The sequence below is a fragment of the Nycticebus coucang genome, chromosome 6, assembly GCF_027406575.1.
Source record: "Nycticebus coucang isolate mNycCou1 chromosome 6, mNycCou1.pri, whole genome shotgun sequence".
Classification (NCBI taxonomy): Eukaryota; Metazoa; Chordata; class Mammalia; order Primates; family Lorisidae; genus Nycticebus; species Nycticebus coucang.
In genome coordinates, this window is record NC_069785.1 from 38,896,635 (window position 1) to 38,921,056 (window position 24,422).

The window sequence follows — 24,422 nt, forward strand, 5'->3', positions numbered from 1 at the left end:
CCAACCATAAACTCAGCCACCTTTCAACCCACTAGAAAGACAGAGCCTCAGGTACACATGGTTGATATTAGAGCCAAAGAAACGTTTTCAGATCAGGTGGTGGCTGAATCACAGGAATGTAACGGAGAAGCAGTTATTTTGTCTAAGAAGCCTGGATCTAATTTTGCTGGAAATCCAAAAATAAGTGCCTACTTCATGTTACTTTAATGTTTAATAATGCCCATCAAATATTCATGTACGAACAGGGTAAGATGATAAGAAATCTCTTTTATTTCTCCAAATTTAATAAAAACAAAACAATTTTCTACCCTTTGTGAGTTACCCTTGTCCCTGTGCATTTAATGATGTGTATTCCCTACGCATTTGAGCTCCTGCACAGGATTCACTGGCCGTTCATTTGGGGTGGGGAGCAGGGAGAGCAGGGAGCATACAGCTGGCTGTTCCTTAAAAATATACCCACTGATAATATTTTTCCATATTTTCAGTTTTGAATCTTAAGCTCAAGGGTACTTAATGATGAGTGAGTCCACATGGGGCCACAGCCAGGAACTGAAAACTCAATCTCTGAAATTAACCAGAACAATTCTAGCGTGTGTTGGTAGTTGCCTTCCCTACCAAGCTCCAAGTTCTGAGGAGGAGGAGGACAGCCAGGCCACACACTCTATCAGGTCAGGCCTCCTTGGGAGCACTCTGGTGGGAATACAATTAGGCTGAGGAATAATAGCCTGGAGAAACCCAAAGGACTCTTTCGCATATGGCGTTTGTTTGCAAAACAATGAACTTCTTTATTACTTAAGAAAAGTATAGCTCTAGTTGTCAAGAATGTACACCCCCTTGGCACTGGGGAAGAAAGTGACAGGCTACACAGAGGTGAAAACAAAAGGAGAATTGAAATCACTTATTTATTCCCACCTGTCACCTGAAGTGTTGCTGAGGAATATCTGACCAGATCACAAAAGACTTCCAGACACATCCCTCCAATCAGAAAAAGAACCTGATTATCTACTCTTTCCCCACTGCCTTTACTGCAGCCAAAGAGGATTGACCTGATATTTACGCCCCCCAGGAACTCTTTTTATCAGGTCAGGTTAAGACCAACCAAGACACTCAGGAAAGCAGAGGAGCCTATTCTCTTCTCCTTGTTCCTAACGGAGGGGTTTTACCTCTTTTTATGTGCTACTTACTAATCCTCTTTTTCTTTTTTCTTTCTCCCCAGTTTAGGCCAACTCTTGAAGTAAAATGAATTGCTATTTTTTCCCTTTTTAATTTTACCCTTTTACTCTTTTATTCCTTACATCTGGAGGTTGTTCCCTTATTTATGTCTTTCTTTCCAGTTCCCCCAAACACTCCCTCACTCACAGAGCTGCAAGGCATCATGGTTCTTAGTTCTCAGCAGGAGAACTCCACACTGTCTTCAAACAAATAATTATGGGGAAGGTTAGAGGTTCACTCAAAGGTCATTTCTTTGGATACTCGTCAGAATGTTTACATTAGTAAAAAACGGGGGTCCTCTCAAAAGGTTGTTCAATGGGGGATACACAACAATACAGAACATTAAAAAAGCATTCTGTGTGCTAGCAGGTCTTTATAGAAGCGCTGAACTTGGAAATGCCACTCCAGTATTACATTTTCAACGAGTTACCATGGCATGGCCTGGATGTTCACTAGCAGTTATGGCCATGGCCTTTCTTTGCCTACTTCTCCTAAGCAAATATGAATAGAAGCCTCTGAAGGTTTTCACTTGATCCTTTTATAAAGGGTCAGAAAGATTTTGCTTTCTTTCACTTGGGCACCATTTAGCCTTTCCAGATTTTTGTTCTCAAACAATGTTTTTGATCCATAGTGCTATTTCTTGCCAGATTCATATTCTACCACATTCTTTCAAATCACACAGCATTTTAAAAACATATGGGCCCCTATTTTTCAGAACTCTCTTAACATACAGCTCCTGCCAATTGTCAGCTCCTCTGATCTCCGGATGGTTTATTCATATTGTAGACATTACTATTAGAATTGACAATTAATTAGTTGACTATATGAAAACTTTGACATTAAATATTACTGCCCCCCTCCACTGACGTCCCAGATACCACTCTTAGAAAATAACTGACATACATAAAATAGATATTTTAAATGAGATTAAAATAAAAAAACTAGGAAAAATTTTTATTTATTTACTATTTTTAAGATGAGATTTCCACACATGGGCTTTCTCCAAAATCACATGACACAATTTTTTCAATTTCCTCTAATGTATATTTTAAAAATGACCCTTTTCAGTGATCAAGTAATAAATAGAATATCAAGTTTTGATTCTGTGTAAAATTTGAAGCATCTAAGTTGAAAATCAACTCAACTTCAGTCTTTCAAGGTTCAGGCTCCATTCATATGGAAAAATGCAACTTGCTGGTTCAAAGACAAAAGACTTGTCTTTAAAAAGCTCAAAAGGTTTCTTGGATATTAAATGGGTCTTACAAAATAACATTTTGATGAGTTAAGTGTAAATGAATCAGACACATATGGATTAAGTTATCCTTGAATTTCACACGGGTTTAAAAAATAAGGGGAAAAGAGGGTCTTGGCAAAAAACATTTTGGACTTTGCCAAACCCAAAACATTTGAAAAATTGCTGAAGACATCCAACTCACCAAAATGCAGCAAGCTGCACCCAACTTTAATGAAAACCCCCACAAGTTATTTCCAATCCAAAGACTGTTAGGTTTTCATCTGTATCTGATATTAAAAAAATTCTCTTAAGTTTTAATGTCATCCCAGAATGATTTTGAAGTTGCAGACATATACTTCTCCATTAGTATAAACAAATTAACCCAAGTTACAAAGACTTCTTCAATATTAATTAGTTCTTCAAAATATTCTGAGTTTTTTATAACTTGTGTGTAAAATGTGCTAGCAGGTTTAAGTGTCTTATCCAGATTTCACTTAATGATAAAAATTTTCATTGGCCTCACTGTGACTTTTTTTAAAGGGCTACAGATAATTCCATTAGTGACTCCTCAGGGAATGAGGACCCTAAAGTGCACTAGTTCCATTGATTTGTATTGAACACAAAGTTAGCATCCAGGCTCGCTCAAAAGCTTGCGAGAGTCTTTACTAAGACCATTTACTTTCTCTCTAAATTTTACTTAAGTAGAAAATGGATTAGTATGTGTGATCTGTAAAAATTACATACTAAGACTCTTAGTTTAAAAATAACTTAATTATAGAAATAAATTCAATAACTTTCCAAGAATCGTGAGGACTTTCTAAATCAACTCAGAGATGAAAAAAGAATACATTAAAAAAAATAAACCTAAGATAGCAAATAGCATCGAAATCTCATTTTACCGTCTTGCTGGAGAGATATCTCCTGGAGACCTCCCCGGCCCCAGAAAATTCACACTTTTCACCTTTGCATACTTTTCTGAAATCTGACCATCGTGATTTTCTTTTGAACACTTTTCACTCCAAAGCATGGTTCAGACTGATAGAAGTAGACTTAAGTGTCATTCTTCATTGTTGGTTGCTTTCTTTTCTTCTTTTCTTTTTCTCCTCCTATTTTTAAATGGCTGATAAATCCCTTCTTTCTGGTTCACTAACTTCATGCCACACCTGGTAACCCACTCCTTTAGGCAGCATTCTTTTTGTTAGAAAGTGCAGGCCTCCTTGGAGTCACCTGGAAAGCAGCCAGCCCGAGGAGGAGAGATCAGGAACTGCCAGGACTGAAGCTTTTGCATAGATTGGTTTGAGCAAGGAAGGGGGCTGAACTGTCACGGAAGGGGGCTGAACTGTCGAGGAAGGATCAGATCAATTCAGGAAAGGTGTCGTAGGTACCTCAGCAACTGGGGACCTGTTAAAACATGAAAAAGCTCTGCTGCCTTAAAAGCTTGCTCCTGGTTGGTGTTTCAAACAATGAAACTTCAACCTTGGCAAGTCAGTTATCAAGTTTCTCCATTTTTTTCTTACTTTATAAAACAGGCATGTCTTTTTCCATGCTGTGATTATGGCTAAGAGTAGGATTTTTTTAGTATGGTATATTAAAGTGGTTAAATCCATGAATTAAGCAGGTTTAATGCCTCCCACTATGAAGGTGGGCACACCAATGACTGTGTCATGTCACAAATGTAAGTTTTCCTCTGGTGGCCAGACAATGGGTCTTTTCTCATAGACAACTGTGAGCAAAGGAAGGTAAATCAATGAGATTCATGTGCTACTTAGGGACACATTCACAGATTGCCTTTTATTTCCCTGAGCTATAGCCTGATGTGTAATCTGATAGGATATTAGATTTGCTTATTCTTTTAAAACACATGAACTAAATAGAATAAGTTTATAATATGAAAACATGATGTTAATCTGGAATTATAAGCATTTCTTACCATTTTGAATATGCCTCAAATAGTGGAGCGTTCATGCTGACATAAAACACCCCAGACAACATTATCAAGTAGGTGATGCTGATTGTCAATGGCCTTCCACTGTGTTTCGTCCGTCTCCTCCCTTTCCTCTAATTCTTACTTGAAGTTGCAAGGGCTCACACAGACTGTTTGCTAAAATGCTGTACTTGGAGCATACCCTTCTTGACTATCACTTCCTATTTCAGGTTTACGCATAGAGCAACATGGTGAAAAACACCAGCTCCTGTTCTCTGCCCCTGATTTGCTCCGTGACTTGGGGCAAGTGCATTTAACCTTCCAAACCTCACTCTGCTTCCTATCTGCCAACTGGGGAAATACCTGGGCCTCAATTGTTTGGGTGATTAAAAGAGATAGTGTGTGCAAGATCTTCAGCACAGTACCGGGCACATAGTAAGGGCTCATTAAATGTTAGTTACAGTCAAAATGCACCTATCCGCTGCTCCTCAAGAGCGCTGTTCTCTCACAGGCAAAAATGAAGAATAGGTGGGTGACTATTAAACAACTTCATGCTGGGTTGATACCAGGATAATGATTCAAATTATTTGAAATTGCACATGACCTTTATGGACACCCTGTATATTTTAATACTCCTATAAGCAGCATGGTTCTACAAAGATCCATATGGAAGGCTCTTTCTAAAAATTACAGTTTAATCCAAATGCATAATATCATGGTGGAGATTTTGGACACTGGAGCAGGCATCTTCTTGGGATGGGGTGATGTGGGGTGAGTAGGGCAGCGAGCTATTTTGGAATCACATTCCCTACATGGTTCTCTACATCCTCGCTATTCTAAGTGTTTTCCATGGACTAGCAGTATCAATGTCACTTCTAGCTTGTTAGAGAAGCAGAGATACAGTACAGTCCCCATTCTTGCACTTCTGAATCTGTATCTTAGTTATTTATTTATTTATTTATTTATTTATTTATTTTTGAGACAGTCTCATTCTGTCACCCTGGGGAAGAGTACCGTGGCATTGTAGCTCACAACAAACTCTTGGGCTTAAGAGATTATCTTGCCTCAGCCTCCTGAGTAGCTGGGATGACAGGTGCCTGCCACAACGCCCAGCTATTTTTAGAGATGGGGTCTCACTCTAGTTCAGGCTGGTCTCAAACGCCTGAGCTCAAGCTGGTTACAAACTCACTATCTCAGTGCTAGAACTATAGGCTTCAGCCACCATGCCCGGCCCCTGAATCTGTATTTTAAAAGATCTATGCACATTTAAGTTTGAGAAGCCTTGATCCAGATCCCTTACCAAACTCCAGGACTCTGCCTAAAAATTGAAACTTTGAAAGATAAAAGTTTTTTGTTTTTTTTTTTAATTTTTTATTTTTTATTTTTTGTAGAGACAGAGTCACACTTTACCGCCCTCAGTAGAGTGCCATGACGTCACACGGCTCACAGCAACCTCCAGCTTTTGGGCTTATGCAATTCTCTTGTCTCAGCCTCCTGAGCAGCTGGGACTACAGGCGCCTGCCATAACGCCCGGCTGTTTTTTGGTTGCAGTTTGGCTGAGGCTGGGTTTGAACCCGCTACCCTCGGTATATGGGGCCAGCGCCCTACTCAGTGAGCCACAGGCGCCACCCGAAAGATAAAAGTTTTAATTGTGAATCTTAGCTATGAAAATGCATATACTATGCTCTTTAGCTATCTTAGATCTAAACAGTCTTTTAATCACTTGTCTTGGGCAACAAACAATTCATAATAATTTAATTCATTGTATTCCATCTATACCTTCTAAAGGAAAAGTTGGGCCAATAAAATTTTTTTCTTTTTTTTTTTTTTTGAGACAGTCTCACTTTGTCACCCTTGGTAGAATACCTTGGCATCATAGCTTACAGCAACCTCAGACTCCTGGGCTTAAGAGATTCTCTTGCCTCAGCCTCCCAAGTAACTGGGACTATAGGTGCCCACCACAATGCCTGGCTATTTTTAGAGGTGGGGTCTCCCTCTTGTTGAGGCTGGTCTCGAACTTGTAAGCTCAAACAATGCACCTACCTCAGCCTCCCAGCGTGCTAGGATTACCAATAAATTATTTTTGTGGAAATGGTTAACAGAGGCTATCTCTCTGGAATGAACAGAAGAATAAAGGTAGAGTTGCCTTTTTTTCTATATAACTTTGTACTGCTTGAGTTTTTTTTTTTTTTTTTTTTGAATTTTTTTGTAGAGACAGGGTCTCACTTTATGGCCCTCAGTAGAGTGCCATGGCCTCACACAGCTCACAGCAACCTCCAACTCCTGGGCTTAAGTGATTCTCTTGCCTCAGCCTCCCGAGTAGCTGGGACTACAGGTGCCCACCACAACGCCCGGCTATTTTTTGGTTGCAGTTTGGCCAGGGCCGGGTTTGAACCCGTCACCCTCGGTATACCGGGCCGGAGCCCCACCGACTGAACCACAGGCGCCGCCCTGTACTGCTTGAGTTTTTAATAAGTATGATTATTTTTTGCCATGGCAAAAAAACAGTATGATTCTTTTTTTTTCTTTTATTGTTGGGGATTCATTGAGGGTACAATAAGCCAGGTTACACTGATTGCAATTGTTAGGTAAAGTCCCTCTTGCAACAGTATGATTATTTTTATAATTAAAAGAATTTTTAATGATGACCTAAAACTTTGGCATCTTATTTGCCCAAAGGTTTATATGGCCAATAGTAGGGACCTTTTAAGAAAAATATTAAAGAAATTTCCCCTCAGATAGGGAATTACCTTTTATTTCCTTTGTAATACTGAGCAACAATAAACACTATTCCAGGAATATAATCACACCTGATGGCATGTAACAAAACATCCCAGCAGGTTATGATTTTGAAGTGCTGTTACTCTTACAGAACACCGTCAGATTATTCATATGTGGCTGTTTATCATGCATCATAAAAAGTTATCTTTCAAAGCTACTTGAAAGCAAGGGAGGGGGAAAACACTGAAACTTCCTTACTATTCATATCTAGGATCTATCCTCTTAAAGATAAAATGCTAGGTCAATAGGCATAAGTTGTAGTATATTACCTCATCCCGTATGTGCTTTATGTAGGTGGAAATCAACTAGAAACTGAATTACTTTGAAAGTTTTACTACTGACAGTAAAACTCCAGATCTAGATTCCTACACACCTTATAGTGTGCTTCTGGAAGCAACTTCTTTCAGACACAGATGATACATTCACAACTTTATTCAACTCTTTATCACCACAAAAAGCAGGGGCAATCATTTTCAAAATTACCAATTTTCAATTACCTGTTCATTTATCTGAACAACATAGCCTGACTGGGCTTTGAAAATCCACCACTCGTTAATCAGTTACATGAATTCTTAGCCAATTCCCATTATATTCATAGCCATTTATTAATTCACTCTAAGAGGAGAAGATCCCAACCAATTTGTTATCTTTTGAGCTTTTGCGATCACCTTTGATTGAAGCATTAGTTCTCTCCTACTTCTCAATGAAAACCACCTAGGCATTCACTTGCCAAAAAAGCACCAAGCTCTTTAGCAATTATGTATTAGATATATTTGAAGAGATCAAGGTGCACTCACATGCCCCGTGCTATGGATATCTCTGATTAGCTTGTCATCTGCTCGGAAGAAGATGTAGGCTGATTCTCCCATATAGTCTAGCAGGCCAGCTGTTAGCTGCCTGTCAAGCCCTCAAGTGGACAAGTAGTCCAGGAGCAAAAATGTCACTCCTTTGATCTGGCAAGGAGCAGCTGCTGATTTATAGAGTAGGACTTTGTTCTTCCGTTCTATTTTACTTTCTTTCCTAAGGCAGAACCACAAAATCCAGGAGTAAAAAAAAAGTGCCGTTCCCAGCAACATCAACAAGCTCTGACAACTGCAACAGGGTTTTTCTTGGCCCTAACAAAGCTCTCAGGCATCTCCTTTGACGCTCACCTTTCCCCCTCCCCTTCCCCCCACCCGTACTATTTTTTTGCAATGCGGTAGTTATTGTTTAATTCAGCTTCTGTAAATGGAATGGACTGTGGCCAGCAAGCCCGGGGCATAAACACACCTGTATGAAAGAAGCCTTATTGTAGCAACCATCTACAAGCAAGCTCGCATGAACCACACGTTCCTGAGTTCAGAAAGAATGCTCCATTTTTTCCTGACAGCAAATTTTACCCTAAGTGAGTTTCTATTTTTGGTGTCACCAACCTATGATGACCACATTTGAACTGCTTCCTCTCCAATGGCATTATACCTTTCAAATCAAAGAGAAAAAAAAGGATTAGATTTTTCTTTTTTTATCTGTGAGCAAACAGATCCATCAAAAATGTTTATCCACTGTCTTTAATATCAATCATTGAAAGCTGGGTTAAACGTCCAGAAAGACTTTAGCAAATGCAATATCGAGATGGCATAATGTTGATTTCATTATCACTGATTTATACTGACATAAGCTTTCCTGAGTAACATATAAGGGACAAAAAAACCAATGACAAAATCTACATAAGCCATGTGCATTGTCTTGCTAAGAATTAAACTGGTTTCAAATGCATGATCCTGTTCTTAATGGATAAATCTGTCAGGCCAGACATGCCCTATCGACCAAATGGGACATGCAACAGTGCAGCTTTGAGACAGATATACTGTGAGAAGTCATCAGCCACGTGAATGTCTGCATATGTGTGTGTGTGTGTACATACCTACACAGCAATTGACTTTGCCAGAGATGAATTTATTAATACCTTGATAGGCCTTCTGTGCTGCTGGAGGAAGGGTATTCAGGACATATATATTATGTGTGTGTGTGTTTATGTGTATGTATATATATGTATGCCTGGGTGTGTGTGTGTGTGTGTGTATATATATACATATATATATATATCCTAGAGTTGATAACTCCCCCCCATATATACTCTCCTCCCATGGGGAGGGGAGAGTTATCAACTCTAGGATTTTTTTTGTTTGGAGACAGATTCTCACTTTGTTACCCTAAGTAGAATGCCACAGCGTCATCATAGCTCACAGCAACCTCAATCTCTTGGGCTCAAGTGATCCTCTGGCCTCAGTTTTTCTAGTTTTAGCAGAGACGGAGTCATCCTTTTGCTCAGGCTGGTCTTGAACTCCTGAGCCCAAGCAATCCTCCTGCCTCAGCCTCCCAGAGTGCTAGGACGACAGGTGTGTGCCGCCGCGCCAGGCCAACTCTAGGATATTACAGATGTTACTGCACAGATCAAAGACAGGAATTCTGCGTGGGATGAGAATGCTAGAAACAAAGACGGACACAGTGGCTGCCCAGAATCCTGGCTTCTACTTGCCATGCTGTGTGGGGTGTCTGCTCTCTTTCTCTCCTTTCTTGACTTCCAGGAGAGTCAAGATTTATCTCAGTCTCATTTCTTGCTTCATCTTACATTGCCCTTTGGCCAGTCAAAAGTTACTAAGCACCTATCTTGTCAATGTTCAAAGAATTGGTTTAGGAGATACTTTCTCTGGGTGGGATGTGTGTGTTTCCCACTGACGGATTGGGTTACTGGGGGAGAAGGGAAAGGAAAGGTATAAGGTAAGACTTATTGTCATCCATTTTCAATCCAAAAAAGATTAGAATGGATAATTTTTTTTTAAATAGTGTTTTAATGTAGTACATGTTAGTTTTTAACACTCATTTTATAACTTTTTTTTTTTTTTTTTTTGGCCGGGGCTGGGTTTGAACCTGCCACCTCCAGCATATGGGACCGGCACCCTACTCCTTGAGCCACCGGCGCCGCCCCTAGAATGGATAATTTTTAAAATCTACCCTCATCTGTATATGTGTCACATATTAATAAATCACACTCTATACGTAACAAAAAAGTTTAATGACAGAATATAAGAACAAAGTCATAAATAATATAAAATTACGAATAATATGTATAATTATATGACTTTCTCCATATATATGGAGAGAGTTCATGTATGTATGTGTATATATATTGAAATATTTAAAAATACAGGTCACTCCTTTAAAGGTTTTTACTTTCACACCCACAGAAACAAACTGAAAAGCACATAAACAATTACTTATCACAGCCCACAGTAAGTAAATAAGTCTTATGGGGTCAATTAAAGAACATGAAGGTGGAGGTTAATCACAGATTCTTGGAGGAGGAAACTCAAACTAGATTTAAAAAGCATAGGCTAGTGGAAGAAAGGGGAGTAGGAAATGGTGAGCTCAAAGCCACTGAGGCAGACTAGGACCAAGGTCGTGCAAGGGAGGGTAAAGGACCTGAACTCAGACAGTTCCCAGTTTTGGTTTGGAAAACACAGCTGTGATTAACAGGCAAGCTGGTGTCGGCTCTCGAGTGATAAAACTGAATTCCTGAAATTCCCGAATGGTGGAATGAGAAAATAAAATACAGTGTTTTAGGAAGATCTTTTCCAAGACCCATATATAGGATGAACTGCACTGAGGTGAATCTAGAAGCTGAGGTGGTAGAAAACTCTTCTCTAATCCAAGCAGAAGGGGGAAATAAAGCGAGCTCTTCATAGGGAGGTTGGAATGAAAAAGAATTAGGACATGGGTTTGGAGAACTGTTGATGAATTGTGCAAAGGACAGGTACACATACAAAAGATATTCTGAGGACAGACTTGAGAATCTCTGGTATGGTATGGTATACAGGTGATGAACATTAGAAATTGGTAAGAAATTCCTATTTGTTGTGGTGGGAAGAGGCAAGTTCAATTTTCCAATGGTTATGTCTAAGTTGACAGCGGGTCTTTATCTGATTATGGTTGGCCAAGTCAATTGTCAGTAAAAACCTCTGCTGCAATGGAATTATTTCTATTAAATCTAGTTTACCTTTGTTTTAATTTTGAGATAATTTGTGTGTCTAGATTTAGAGGGTGATGATAGTTACGCGCGTGTGACACTGTGTGTTGCCGTACAAGTTGTTTTCTACGCCGCACTTATGGGTAAGTAATGGAATTCATCAGAGAGTTTTAAAAATTGCATATACACATTTGTGTATATGCACATATACAGCCACACACACACACAAGTCGTGTTTGATTTCTGCAATTACAAGAGATGCAATATACAAGATAATAAACCTCATCGGTGTATATTGGGTATTACAATTTTAATACAGGCTTTTCTTAAAATGTATAGACTTTTTTTGGTCATCCTCTGTATATCTATATGTTTTTAAGCAATTGCATATGACAATCATGGGTGGGTTTTCTCTAGGTAGTGGCAACTAATTTAGAAGAGAATTGATAGCACCAAGTGTTACATTTAAAAGGGGCTCCATTAGTGTGATGGCTTCCAAATTGTGTCCCCCTTTCAAACCATATTTTTCTTTTTAAATGGGCTTTTAAGGTGAAAAATATAGCACTTCACCCAAAATGGCTTGGAAACAAATGGTTCTCAAATCTCTATTCTTCAACTCAGGCCACACCACCCCAACACCAGTAATCTAAAGGCACTTGGCAGGCAGGTGCTATGCATGTGAATGTCCCCTGAGCCTTTCCTTTGTCTGTCAGGGCTCCTTTTTCTAAAGCAGCAGGGGATACTTCAGAAGACCAGCCTGGCATGCCCCAAGTGTTTGGATGGTCCAGGCTCTTACCCTCCTTTCAATTCTCCTGCTGGCTTAAAAGAAAGGATATGGCAGAGGACACGTTGGGAAGGTGGCAACATTCTTAGGGCCCTTTATCAACACAACTGCTTTCTTTAAATTGTAGTGTGGTCTCTTGTTTGAGAGGCTGAGATTTTAGCACTTTTAAAGGGAACCATAAGTGAGAAATCTCCTAGGTGTTAAGCTTTAGAGTGGCTTCAACCCAAAATATGGAAAAATGAGATTAAAACACAGACAGTCAAGTAATATTAAGAAAAAGATCCAACAAACAAAATACCATAAATACGTGTGTATATTACATTCTTTCTGTTTAAACCAAATGCTATTTAACCAGTTTATACTGGCATCTAATAAAGGTGGCAATGGGGGAAAAGAAGGTCTGAAAAATATTTAAAGTCACTTTAAATAAACTATAGTTCTAATAGCTATGCATCTGACAATAATCTTTTAAATTATTATTAAAATATATTCTATTGTGTCAGAAAGAATTCTATTCATGAACATATGACTTAATATCATCACATTTATGATGTTCGCACACGAAAGACCAAGTTCCAAATAAAATTCCTGACTGCCTTTTCTTAATGACAAATTAAACATCTTTTACTTTGATTTGACAGCCAGGTAGCATTCTGTACCTTCTCCAGAGATGTTATATGCAGCCTTTCCAATGTGACGGTATTATTACCCACAAAATTTTTAGCATCATCTCGTAATCATAAAAGACATAAAATATATCTTTATAAACCACAGGAGACTCAGCAAACCAGCAGTTATGCCACATCTGCTTTAGTCCTTAAATATTTTAGCTTTAGAGGGTTAGTTAGTGGATTTCTTGCCCTGATTTGCAAAGAAATAAAGACATCAACATTTGATTCTGACATTACACACACAGCTATGATCTCCACCACAGAAGGAAACACATGTACTGCAATTTGAAAGAATTTTTAGAGCAAATTCGGATTTCACATCTTCTATCAGAATTTCCTAAAGTAGTTTAACTTAACTTTTAGAAATAGAAATGGTGACATTTGAATTATCTCCATTTTTATAGCATAGATAGTGTAACATCACCATCTAGCAAAAATAATTTAATTTAGTAATTGATTTAACTGCCACAGATTCTTTGGGTCAGGTAACGTAAACATAAACACAAAGGCAATTAATAAGTTTAACCTTAATAGATTAACTAAAGTAGCTAAGTTAATGCACTATTCCTTGTCTTGTGGTACCCTTTCTCCAATGGCTACCTGGTTAAGATGCACTTCAAAATTCTCGTCAGAGAACATCTCTTTGGGGTAACTCCGGTTCATAGTCTGACTACAAAGCACTTTCTTAGTGGCACCTGGCTAATACGCCTATCACAGCATTTACGCAATATCATGACCACAACTTATTTTTTTTTTTTTTTTTTTTTTTTTTTTTTTGTAGAGACAGTCCCACTTTATGGCCCTTGGTAGAGTGCCGTGGCCTCACACAGCTCACAGCAACCTCCAGCTCCTGGGCTTAAGCGATTCTCTTGCCTCAGCCTCCCGAGCAGCTGGGACTACAGGCGCCCGCCACAACGCCCGGCTATTTTTTTGTTGCAGTTCGGCCGGGGCTGGGCTTGAACCCGCCACCCTCGGCATATGGGGCCGGCGCCTTACCGACTGAGCCACAGGCGCCGCCCCATGACCACAACTTATGTGTCTGACTTTTTCACTACATTCTCTTAGACAGCAGGGACCACACCTTAATTCTTTTGTTATTGACATTTTGTGAGATATATAGTATTCCCTCAATAAAATGTTTGATGAGTGAATAACTAAATGAGTGAAGGAAAATAGGGTTCCTTCATTTAGGAAATAATTGACAATTGAGAATAGAAAAGCTGTTAGGGATTTTCTTGTCTTTATTTTACAAACGGCATAGTTGAATCTCTGATGATAATGATTTGCCCTGCAGTGGGGTAGAAATGAGATGGGAAATAACTCCTGCTTCTGGTCTAGTTATCTTTGCACTCAGAAACAACTGAAGGTTCAGATTAGAGGCATTAAAGGTGTGCACCTATGTGGGTGTTAGAGAGGCCAGGTAGATCTTGGGTGTAATTGTGAAGGAAGAAAAGGACTTGACTTGGCAGAAACTGGGCCTCCAGCTTTTTTAGGCTGGGGAGCAACATGTCCAGCACAGGGAATAACTTTATCGGGGTAGATAAGTGTGGCTGACTCTAGTGGAAGGGACAGCCTAATAGTAACGGGAACTGAGGTCAAGGAGGTACTGCGTGTGTGTGTGTGTGTTGGGGGAGAGACAAAAAGAAGGGATAGAAAATGAAGGAGAAGGAGTTGTGAGATGAAGAAAGAACATGTTAAAACATTTGTTTCCCTCTTATCTGTCTAAGGAAGTTTTTCCCCAAAACGTGCTCTGAGAGACACTGGCCTCCATAGGTGTTTCTCCAGAGCGCAGGTCCTAGGTCAAATAAACATGGGGAAACAAACAATAAGGGAAACAAAGCAAAGTGACTTTCTCTGCTGTGGGCAATGTCACAGCCTTTAATAGCATGTTATCTATCACAAACCTCAAAGAGGGGGTGATACAAATCAACTCCTAACTTTAATTATGATTTTCAGGGGCAGTAGGATTCCAAGGATTGAAAAAAATTGAGGCTGCACTCTAACTCTTAACAGAAATTGTATTTTTGAGCCACTTATCACCTTGAAAATAGCCCTTTCCACCTTCATAGTTACCCAAGTCAGACTCAGATACAAAGAACCATAATTCCACTTCCTAAGACTATTATAAAACATGACCACCCTATTTGACTCCTAAAATGTGCTGGCTGGAAAGGTTTTTAAAAATGGTTCTATCTCATTGATAGTAACTTGATAATTAGGGAATAATTTTAGGTTGGGATGTTTTCTCTAATCTTTTCCTTTTACTACTTATATTTTTTCTACTCAATGAAATATTTTAAAAACTACCACTGAGTATTTTGCTATGCCTAAAATTTCTGCTTCAAAATAACTGTTAGAAACTGAAGAATAATCTTAAGTGTAAAATACATATAAATACACATACAGAGTAGAACCTCCATATTTGACCACTTCCTTTCATTGATTGCCTCCTTACGTTGACCTAATTGTACCACATGGACTCAGTGGAAGTTCCTTATGTTGACCACCTCCATGTGTTAACCAGTTTGTTACAGTCCCGTGGGTGGTCAACTTACCGAGGTTCTACTGTGTGTATGTATATGTATATAGGGTCACAGACTGATCACAATAATTAAGGAAGATGTGTCTATCTTCATTATACATATCTTTCTGTATAAAGACCATCTGACTTTAGGATGTCTATTACAGATGCTGAAGACTCATGCATGTGAAGGATGGAAAGAGGTGGGGTGCAATGTGGGAGGATGTTTAAGAAGGGGAAGGAGAAATGAGAAGGGAAAAGGGACAGGAGTAGAGGGACTGCTGCTCTGCATAATGTACATCCATGAACATCACATGTTCCCAATCAATTCTATTTTCTTGTTTACAGAGCTCACAAGTACAAAATCAGCTTTTACTTATAACTGTGTTAAACACCACCTACCGGCCCTCTGATCCTGGCTGTCCTGGGATGAGGTCAGCCCAGTGAAGGGCTCTGGTTCCCTAAGCAATCCTGTCATTCAGGCTAACAGCAGTGATTCACTCACAGGAGGCAAAAATGACTCAATTGTTGGGCTTATTGACTCCAGGGAGCGCAGCTACTCTATCATTACCATGGAGTGCAAACACCCCGAGCTCTGTTTTGGTCCACTTAAAATTACTATTTGCTGTGAAGGATTGGCAAAGCAATTCTTAAAATGATGGGGGTGGAAGTCAGGCAAGCGCCATTATGGGCTTTTCCTTCCGTTTAAGCAGAAGCAAGCAGTACAGGACTCGTTCTGAGCCTGACCCACTTATTTAACCTTTTATTCACTTTGCTGTATTAACATATATTAACTGGCTCTATAAGCCCTAGGGAGGAGAAAAACCTCATGACCAAATTATGGTTCCATTTTCATAGGTAACCTCTCCTTGGGTGGAAATTAAACCCCCATATAAATACATTTTAGGTCCATATGAAATTGAGGAGGAAAGCCAAAAAACAAATGCTGAACAAGGGTCCTGCACAGACCACAGCAACCATGGAGGGGCTGGGTAAATTACACACAAGAGGAACTATTTGAAAAACCAAATAAATTTAATTAAATAAGTTACAAAATTATTTTCCCATCTCTTATCTACTCCCCTTGGTTAATATCCATGACATACTGATGTTGCATAATTGCTCTTATGGAATGCTGCAGCTCAGAGCCGTAATGAGCTGCCTGTGCACAAAGGCAGCAAAAGTGGTTTCCCTACAGAGTTATCTTCTCAATTATTTATACTCGCAACACTTTCACATAATGGTAGTTTTAAAATCAAACAAACAAAGCAAACTGTACAATAAAGGAAGGAGGCGAAAAGGTGCAGGGACCTTTCCCTGTCTTTCTTGAACACCAGAAGGGATGGGCGAGCCACAGACAGTCAACTGCATTTGGTCCCTGGAAAAGTCTCAGGGGTCTCGCAGCTAGACAACATCAAAGCATGTGGAGATCGCCACCTTGGTGAGGGATTAAACAGGCTCTGCATACCTGCTTTGCTTTTAATCTGTCATATCTAAATATATAAAGGAATGCAAACTTTATTTCTTCTGTTTGTAAGTTTGGCTTTGAAAATTCCTAATCAGAAGGTTTGCTTCCCATCCCCACTCATGAAAAAAAAAAAAAAAAGGCGCTAAACTGTCAAAATGATGTCAGTGTAAACAGAAAATGTTAGTGTGTCACAGTCACCCCTCAGGCTGTGGAAGGCTTGCCAGTTTTTATGGTCCACACCTGCCTTTGGTTAATTACTCAAAAACCTATATACATGAGCTTGTATTTAAAAAAAAAATTAAAAGTAAACTTTAAACCAGCATATATTTTGGACTCCCATAAAATTGATGTTTAGTTTGAGATTCTCTATTAAATAAGCAGAGGTGCTAGTCTTTAGGAAACAGTTAATATCCTCTACCTAAAGAATTACTGCACTTCAATTAATGGCCACTAATTATTTGTGACTGAAGATACTCATTAACAATGCCAGTGAAATACAACTTTTATACCACCTACTCACCATTTTTCCACGTAACAAAATGTTAAAACAACTATTCCTTAAAGTCCTATAGGGAAAGATTATCAAGATAGTAAAAAAAAAAAAAGAATTGTAAAAACCTCACAATTAGGGCTGGATGACTCACGCCTATAATGCTAGCATGTTGGGAAGACAAGGTGTGAGGATCACCTGAGCTTAGGAGTTCAAGACCAGCCTGAGCAAGAGTGACAGCCCATTTCTAACTAAAAATAGAAAAATTAGCCAGGTGTTATGGTGGGTGCTTGTAGTCTTAGATACTTCGGAGGCTGAGGCAGGAGGATCTCTTGAGCCCAGGAATTTGAGGTTGCTGTGATCTAGGCTGATGCATAGCATTCTAGCCTGGGTAGCAGAATTATATACATACATATCTCAAAATTTGTTGATTTTCTTAAACTTAGCTAAAACATTTATTTCTTAAAATATAGTTTTGCACATATATATTGAATTTACACATATAATATTAATTTTTCATAAATTACCTTTGACCTTAAATCTCCCTCTACATCAGTGGTTCTCAACCTTCCTAATGCCATGACCCTTTAATACAATTCCTCATGTTGTGGTGACCCCCAAACATAAAATTATTTTTGTAGCAACGAAGGTTGAGAACCACTGCTCTACACACCCGAGTCAAAGGCAAAATAAATAAATAAGGAAGAAGAATGCTTAAGGAGACTTTTTTCCAAACCCATAAGCACTACCATACTATTAAAGGTCAGAAGGAAAAATCATGCCAAGGGGAAAGGAAATGAGACCATGATCCATAATCCAGCTGAGGCCAGCAGAGGGAAGAAGTTGGGCCTGAGTTGGGATCGACCATCTTGCTTTGCCCCTGAGAATCGAACAAAATGAACATCATGTTGAGCACACTGCTGGCAATTACGGTTGTTCCTAGCCATGGAAAGCTGGGAATGAGCCACATTTTGCTGGCTACTTCCTTTTCCCAGGCCCCCGACCCCCCAGGTCAAAGCAACTGTGGTGTGGTGGGATGTGAGAGGTGGCAACCTTGGTGTTGTGGCCCCACTTCTGTTATCAATCTGTAAGTTACACCCTGCTACGGTGCATGTTACTGGTGAAGAACCTTTAGTTCTTCCAAGCATGTGCATGTGTGATTAGGAACCAGACGGAGGAAGATGTCGAGGTCTGATGCAAGGAGAATACAGATGAGGGTAAGAAAACTCTTGTGCCGGGAGTATTTAAAACACCTACTTGCTGTAGGAAAATATCAGGCTGAATCAGCAGTTCTCAACCTGTGGGTCGTGACCCACAGGAACTGTATTAAAGGGCCACAGCATTAGGAAGGTTGAGAAGCACTGGTCTGAATGAACTGTGGCACGGCCTATGGTACACATAACAGATTTTCCATAAACATTAATGTAACAACTGGCAAAAGCTGAGGTCTAAAAGTGAGTTGGGTAGCTTTGTATTTTCAAATATGTATAGGTTTTGCAGCAAGGTTTCAGACTCTGTGAATGGATGCCAGTCCCTTTGAAAAGCCCTCCGCCTGGCAGTGAAAAACAAACAAACAAACAAACAAACAAACGATTTAGAAGTTCCTAGATGATGGGTGAAAGTGACTTGCTTCTCAGAGGCTTAGAGAATGAAACCAAAGCCAAAGTGAAGCCCAGAGTGTGGCTTTCATCCCCAGGAGGGCTGCTAGTGATGGGAATAGAAGTTACTCTCAGTCGCTTGGGGATAGTAAGATTATATGGCCCTCAATTCCCAAATGCGACAAAGTCGTAAGAAACCTTAACCTCTGCTATTTTTTTTTCTAGCTTTCTTCAACCGCAGCAATACACTCTCAGTTGGTAGGCCAGCCAATTAGCCAAACATTAAAAATGCCCCACAAATCTATATCAATAGCTTTGCAGGATGAAAAAGACGTGTGAAGTACACACTTATTGTTACAAATGATCCGAACCAGGATGTTCAGGAGGCAAATAAATCGAAGCAAGCGATAGTTGAAATAAACAAACAAACAAATAATAATCAGAAGAAATGACATCTCTCTCTCCTTTCGTCTAAGCAGCCACGTATTTGCTTTTGCATTTTAGTTCAGGCAGCGCAGACTTCAGCTTCACCGTGACTGGTATAAAATCTGATAAGGGGTTGGCACAAATACGCTGAGCCTGGTTTACAATTTGTTTTGCAAATTCCATTCCCAGATAAACATAGTCCAAGTACAACTCCTAAGGAAAAAAAAAAGTTGTATTTACTTGTCCTGGTCTTAAGATTTTTTTTCCCCCCTCTAAATGTTCCCTCAGGATGCTGGCTTGCAATCTAGAAAAAGCTTGGATTTCAGCTTCAGTCTCTAGGGTATTCTACTGTTCAGCTGGGCCGTGTGCTAGGAGGGAAGCTCTCTACCTTGCTGATTTAATTAACAGGATTCTTTTCATTATTATAGGGATTTAGTTTCTTCTTGCCTTTCAGTGTTTGGGCAACACTGATTTATGTTTTTATATTTTGAAGGAAAATTCATTGTTCTTTGACAGCTGAAGCTCTATAAATCCCTGGCACCAAAAGGGGTCCCAGGGAGATGTCACAGTTGCCTTGCCCTGCCCACCTATATGCTGTCATCTCAAGGACCCCCTCCAAAAGTGAGGAGGACTGTCAGCTGTTCAGTGCCCCACCCTCTCCTCCTCCCACCAGCCATTATGTCCTCAGGGGTTGACTCACTCCCCTTTACAAATGGCGGTATCAGTAAGTTGATCAGTAACGGTGAGTCACTGATTCATTTAAGCGAAGAAAACTGTCCATGGATCTCTGAAATGGATTTAATCTCTTGACTAAATGGGAGCTCACTGAATGAAATGTTGGATTGTGTTGTATTTAACCGGATGACCAGGGCTGTACCCAAAATAAGGACAAAGTGTTTAAATATGAGTATGCTTGGGAGGGCAGTAAAATGAAAGATTTGAAGTTAGTACTATCGAAAATCTGGCAGGGATGGTCATCACAACTCTATTGGACTATCATTCCTCTAAACCAGTGATTCTCAACCTGTGGGTCACGACCCCTTTGGGGGTCGAACGACCCTTTCACAGGGGTCGCCCAAGACCATCCTGCATATCAGATATTTACATTATGATTCATAACAGTTGCAAAATTACAGTTATGAAGGAGCAACGAAAATAATTTTATGGTTGAGAGTCACCACGACGTGAGGGACTGTATTAAAGGGTCGCGGCATTAGGAAGGTTGAGAACCACTGCTCTAAACCCACAAAATAGTCCATCAAATTCTCATTTGGAGAAAAAGTGAAACATTTAGTGAAAACTCTGGAAGACTCATAGCTAATTTATACTTGGGTGGAGAATTTAAGATGTCGGTTAAATGCCTTTAATTTCATTATTAATTTGATAATCAAAATTTCCTTTTCTAAGAAGGCTTTATAATTCATAATTTGCCTTCATTCCTATTATTAGAATTGATGTTTGGTACAGTAGGCACAAAACTGAGTACATTCATATATTCTCGACTTAATTCTCACAAAAGCCCTATGAAGTGCGTAATATTATTAGCATCCTTGTTTTCTGGTTGGGGCAACTGAGATTTAGCAAAATCCAAGAATATGTCCAAGTTGAGACAGTCAGTGGAAAAGGTGAGACTTAAATGCACACACACAGATGAGAGCTAGGAAATTAGGAATATTTAGGGTTGCTTATTCTGTCTTTTCAGGAGAGACCTACAATTGAAAGACCTCCTAAGAACCAGGCAGCACCCTGATCACAAGCTAAAATAGTTCTAACAGACCCTTTATTTGATAATTTCCAGTTAGGTAGAAAAATGGAGCCTATTTTTTGACTAAACACATAAAATGGGGCCTTGGAAATTGCTTCATTTGTAAAAAAATTCTAGACCAGAATCTAGATTCATAAAATAATAGATACCAAGAAAGAATATAGAACTTATAAAGTATATGTAATTCTATAGCAGTTATAATTTTTAAAATCTGTAAACTCAAGAGAATGAGTGTGGGATTACGGTCTGGCTGGTGAAGGGTAAAAAAAAAAAAAGACAATTAAAATAAGGCTTCACTCTGAACCTGATACAACAGGTTCAAGCTGATTTTCTCATTCATCAGTTCTGAAAGATTCCATGAATATTGGGCTTTTAAAATTTGAATTATCTTTGTTTATTCAACCTGTCCATCGGGATCCTCAAATTGAGAATATAACTGTTCCCAAATTCAGGTTTCATGAATTTTACTACGAAAGAAATCTTCAGCAGATTTTTATTGCCAACCACACTCTAGGGAAACACCTGGGTAAAATGTCATCTAACGGCATCAACTCGTCATCATACAGAACACATCCTAAAAAAGAGTGTGGGGTCAGTGACAGAAGGAAGCACGAGGACACTTGAAGCAAATGAACACAATGGTCAGAAGGCCACACCAGAGACATGACCAGGAACTCCCTGCCTACCAGGAGGGTGTTTCAGCATGGCAGCTTCTCCCTGCCTACCTCATCTCTACACTACCTACAAGTAATGCCATTTCCATTAACTACAGGGTACGTTCTCCCTTCAAATGTCTCCTGGTTCATCTCCTTTCTCTTTTTAACAGTCTTGATTGCTTGCAGGAATGCTAGCAGGTACAATGCTTGATACCCTTAAACAAATACGTATCCCCTGTCTGCTGTCTATTCAGACTGCACTGAGGGCCTTATTGGGAAGCGTTTAAAAAACTTGTGTATAAGAGGCCACATCTGGCAAGCAAAAAAAGCACTAAATTTGGGATTAAGTTACATACTCAGGATCTCCTAATTTAATTGGTCCATTAATCTGGTAAGTTTTGTGCAATGAGGAGAAGCAGCACAATTTAATAGAAAGAGCGTGGGTTTCAGATAACTGGGTTGAACTTTGGCTATACCACTTACTATGTGATGTTCTCTTTAATTTTAATTTTTTTTAGAGACAGAGTCTTGCTTTGTCTCTCAGGCTGGAATGCAGTGGCGCAATCATAGCTCATTGCAGCCTCAAACTCCTGGCTTCAAAGTGATCCTCCCACCTCAGCTTCCAAAAGTGCTGGGATTACAGGTGTAGGGCACCGTGCCCAGCCTACTGTGTCATTTCGGTCTAGTTCTTTAACCTTTCTGTGTCACCTCGACTATAAAATGAGAGACAATCAGATGATTTACCTCAAAACCTTGGCCTCAAGGTGAAATGTGAAGGCCAATTTGTATCACAAAGACATCAGAAAATCACCTGAGAATTACAAGGAAACATATTTAATCCTACAATTAAATTTTCAATTTCTACAATACTCAAAGCAGACACAGATATAGAAGAGTCAAGTCTGCTCTTGGAAAGCTTGGAATTTAGCAGGAAAAAGATGGCCTTGCTACCGGGCAAAAGACTCTCAGTGCCAAAAGAGCGGCTGTAGTGTGCAGGAAGGATGAAGGTAACAGAGTTGAGAGGGGACGGGGGAGAGGAGGCTGTGGCTCTTCCTTCAAGGAGATAGGAGCACAAGGGGAGTGTGGGACTACTTCAGCAAATGTGTAGGGAGCCAAGTCCAAGTCCTCCTAGTTCACAGGCTTAGCAGAAAAGGTCCTGGAGTTAGGAGGTAAGTGTGAATATTGGTTGTAGAATTTCTTACCTATGTGATCTCTGATTCACCATTTCCATGGAATGGAAGTGATATCTACCTCATACATTTACCGTAAAGATTAAATATTTATCCACATAGTTGGCATATTTAGAATGTTATGGATTTTTATGCTACTTTTTTTTTCAATCTTGGAAAGGGTAATTAGAATCATCTCCAATATCAACAAAGGAATTCCAATTAGTGACCAGGTTATATGTGCAGTGGCCCAATCATAACACTCATTTCTACAATCACTTAAACACTGGAGGATGAGCTTCAAAATTTGTGTTATTAATTTGCACTTGATGTTTTATCTACCATGACCCACCCTTGAAATGTCAATGGGACAAAGTAAGCAATAGGTGAGACAACATGAATTTTAAGCTAGTTTGTTAGATTTTATCTGTCAGGGATCTTTTTCTCCCTGCACTCATTGGTGAGCATAAAAAAAATCGGACCTTTATTATACTCAGAGCTCACAAATTATGCACTCAAATTTTCAGGCATGTAAGAATAACATGTCTATTCTAGTCATCGTTTCTTGAAGTTAATGACAAAGGAAGCTACACTATTCCATGGCTACAGCATTGATATGGATGCTGGGATAAGGAAAAGAAGGAAAAATGGAGGCTGGAGATTAAAGTCACAGAAACATTTAGCAACCTATACCTCTCTTGTTACCCTTCCTTCCCCTTCCCTTCCCTTCCTTTCCCTTCCCTTCTCTTCCCCTGTCCTCCCTTCCCTTCACATCTCTCTTTCCTTCTTCTTTCCCTCCCTTCCCTCCTTTCTAGAATCTCATTCTGTTGTTTGCCAGGCTACAACGTAGTGGCACAATCATAGCTCCTTGAACTCCTGGGCTCAAGTGATCCTCCTGCCTCACCTTGCCAAGCAGCTGGGACTACAGGCCCACACCACCATGTCTGAATAATTAAAAAAATTTTTTAGACATGAGCTATCACTATTTTGCCCAGGATGGTTTCAAACTTAAAAAAAAAAATTCTCAGAAATCTTAAGGGGGGGAGGATGTAGGGGGCTCGGCAAGTTCCCACCTAACAGGTACGATGCAGGGGGTTATTACACACTTACTGAGTGAAAGACTCGGCTACAACTCATACTTTACTAAACCTTTGTCAGAGACATAACCAGCAAATATCTTCTCCCATTCTGTGGGCTGTTTGCTTGCTTTACTTACTGTGTTCTTGGCTGTGCAGAAGCTTTTTAGTTTGATCAAGTCCCAAAAGTGTATTTTTGAAGCTGCTTCAATCGCCCGGGGGGTCCTTCTCATAAAAAACTCACCCAACCCAATTTCTTCAACTAATGAGATGAAAATGTGTCAAATATTCTATGAACCAAGTGTATGGTGCCCCATGACCATATTGATGTACACAGCTATGATCTAATAAAAAAAAAAAAAGAAAAAAAAAAACTCATACTTTACAAATGCAGATAACGTAACCTAGCTATATGTACCCTCATATTAAACTGAAATTTAAAAAAAAAGAATAAAAAAGAAATCTTAAAAGGCTGAAAGCAAGAATAAAGCAGAACCTTTCTGACTAATAAAAGTCAGAAAAGGTCTGCTAAAAGTCCTTTATTATGAGCTTGTACGGGATGATGACTCAGGGATCACAAGCGTGGGAAAACGACCTCCACACTTACTCTGGTAGATTATAACCTCTTATTATCATCTTCG

General features: G+C 39.5%; 1 protein-coding gene across 12 annotated transcripts in view; it reads right to left on the reverse strand.

Moving 5' to 3' along the window:
- MEIS2 (Meis homeobox 2) overlaps window positions 1-24,422 on the reverse strand; it is a 217,139-nt gene that overhangs the window by 6,328 nt on the left and 186,389 nt on the right. The gene's annotated exons all lie outside the window — the stretch shown is intronic.